Here is a 3,143-nt window from a genome sequence, read left to right as displayed (position 1 = left end):
TCGTCTGGCGACGATCTGGAGGATCATCTACTTCGATATCTATGAGTGCATCGCAACAATTTTGTCAAAACAAAAATAAATTACTGGATTAGTGATTACAAGTAGCCTCTCATTTTTTTTGTTTTGCCTTGTTGCTAGGGGTGGCAATCGGGTCGGGTTGGCGGGTCAGCATACCTCAACACGAACCCGACCCGTTTATTAAACGGGTCAGCTGTGGCAAACATGAACCTGACTCATTTATTAAACGGGTAACCCAACATGACGGTTAACCCATTTAATAAATGGGTTGGATCGGGTAAACGGGTTGGCGGGTCGAGTTGGCAGACGGGTAAACCCGACCCGTTTATCACAATATTTTAGTCAAGATATTTTCCCCGACAATGGGATTTGCGAGATTGCTTTGTGCGGGCACACATAATCCATTACTGTTTTCTCTCCCCTTCCGTTATTTGACTGATGTTTCCTTTCCCTTGGCTTCCTTCTCCTCTCTGTCTCTTCCCTCCCGTGAAGACGACGATGACCGTCAATATGGCAACGAGAGTCACTCTGGACCGTCGATGCTCCTCTCCCCGTCTTGTGGTGACCCAATAACGGCTCTTCCGTCTTCCCTGCTTCTGATTCCTCAACCGTCGAATCGTCCGATTGTGCGGACGAACTTCATCGTCATGCCTCTCTCTACCTTTCCCCCGGTTTTCGGAGGGTTTTGGCTCGTCTAGGACTTCTCGTGTTCGTTCGATTCTGATTTCAAAAAAGTTCTAACGTTTTTTTATTCGTTTTCTGGGGTTAGGGTTTCCCGTTTTCGTTTGTTTCTGGTTTCTTGATTGGTGTATGTTGAGTTTTGACGTTTTCTGATTCGTTTCTAGTGTTAGGGTTTCGTATTTCCACGAAAAAGAGGAAAAAACTGGATTTTGGGGTTTCTAGGGTTTTTCGGTAAGGATTTTGGTGGTGGTAGTGGTGGTGGTTTTGATGAATGGAATGAATGACCGAAGGGTTTCTGAGATGCTATTGTGGATACCGGTGGAAGATCAGATCCATCACGATCGGGATCGAGAGAAGGACGATGAGGAGGGGCTGCTTCTAACAGGGTTGATGCTGATGGAGAACGCCAACCCGTGACTAAAATATTGTGATAAATGGGTCGGGTTGGTGTGTCGGATTTGAGTAAACGGGTTGACCTGCCCGCCTAACCCGTTTATTAAATGAGATGGCATACCCCTAACACGAACCCGACCCGTTTAATAAATGGGTTAGGCGGGTTGACCCGTTTACAACACAAACCCGTTTAAGTCAAACCCGAACCCGGCTAAGATGCGGGTTGTCGGGTCGATTCAGATTTTGCCACCCCTACTTGTTACTGGCTCATTTCATTTCCCTCGAGAATTCGGTCAGTGTAAGTCAAATCAGGGGTCTGATAGCCCTCACCGATTTCAACAGTAGGGTCGTGAGACTCTGCTGGATTAAAAAAAAAATAAGATTTAAAGGAGTGGTGATCGCCTGACTTGCCAGACGGCCGAACGGCCGGTTTTCAGCGTCTGAGAGAGTCGAACCTATAGTCGTTTAAGAGACCCTCGATCCCTCGTCAGAACGGCCTTAGTCTTGTGTAGACCGACAGAACTTTGGCATGATTTCATCGGCACACTTCATCATTTCCTTGCCAAACAGAAGAGATCTCCGACAATACCATTGTCGAACCAACAAAACGTTTGTGAGCCTTCTTCATCGACAAATCTGAAATTCCTCCCTCCTTTAGCTGGATCGATCATCATTGGTCTGCATCGAGCTCCCTTTATCCCTCTCTGTCGATCTCCCTCTGCATTGATAGACCTTGCCCAGCGCACCCCTAATAGATCGATTGATGGTCGATCCCCCCCGTGCATAGGCAGAATTAGCCTGATGCACCCTAGTCGTCGACCCTTGCCTCCCTCTATCGCCCTGGAAGCCCTCTCTTCCCGGCATCCTTTATCGCCCCTCTCGTCGCCCTGATTGACTCCACTTCTCGACGTACCCCTCTGTCTTCGACCCTGCAAACTCCCCCACCGTGATTTTCTTCCCTTTTCCAGTGAACCTCTATCACTGTTGGTTGAGGAGAAGGGAAGACCTGAGAGTCACTCTCTCCTTTCTCGTTTCTTCCTTTCCCTCTTTGAAAAAATGAGAACCAAAAGCAAACAAATAAAAAAAAATCGATAAAATATAAACTCCCATCACCCTTTCTGTCTTATCAAGTCAAATCTATTAAAAAAATTAAAAGACATGCACATATTTTTATTATTTTCTTTTTTATGGTTCAAATTCCAGTTGCTTTACTTTTTGGTGCTTCAGATAAAGACTATTTGCATTCTGGTTATATATTCATCTAAATTTACAGAAAAGTGGTTCTCAATTTTTTGAATTTACTGAATAGTGATTATTTATTACTAATATTTATTCTATTGGAATTAAAGTTGCATATAGGTGCTATTTATTTGCAAAGTGTGATTGACTATTAGAACATCAATGCTGCTTTTATTTTCTTTTGTTTTTATATTTTTACACAAAAAAATTCCAGTACAGTGGGATTGCTTCTTGAACATTATAACTCTTTCAAAATGAAAAAAAAGGATAACATAGTTGAACATGATAATAAGATGCTTGTCATGGTTAAGGATTTAGTCATAGTTGATACCACAATCTTAGATAGGATGCAAATCTCTATCATATTGAACAATTTTTCTTCTTCTTAAAGAATGGTGGCAACCACACTTAGGTTCGTCCTGTTTCTATTAGCTTAGTGGACCTATCATTAAAATTAGCATTGCAACAAGAACAAATGAAGAGATAATCCAAGACAGAACTTGTCATGGCTCGTGATTCAAGAGACTCTAGTCGCAAACCATACCATAAAAATAAGAAATATCTTATATCATCAGAGAATGATTCATTGCTGATGGAGATGTTGAAGGATGGTGGATTAACTATGGATCCACAAAACATATTTCCAAATCTAAAAATGGAATGATTGGCACTAAAGATTGCAACCATGAGAAACATTAAATGTACATGGGTAATAATACTTATTGTGATGTAATAGGTATTGAAACTTATAAACTTCTCACTATTGATATTGATAGCTTATTAACTGATGTGTTTTTTATACTCTCTATGAT

The sequence above is a fragment of the Nuphar pumila genome, chromosome 7, assembly GCF_984573655.1.
Source record: "Nuphar pumila chromosome 7, dmNupPumi1.hap1.1, whole genome shotgun sequence".
NCBI classification, from domain to species: Eukaryota; Viridiplantae; Streptophyta; class Magnoliopsida; order Nymphaeales; family Nymphaeaceae; genus Nuphar; species Nuphar pumila.
This window is presented reverse-complemented; position numbering follows the sequence as displayed.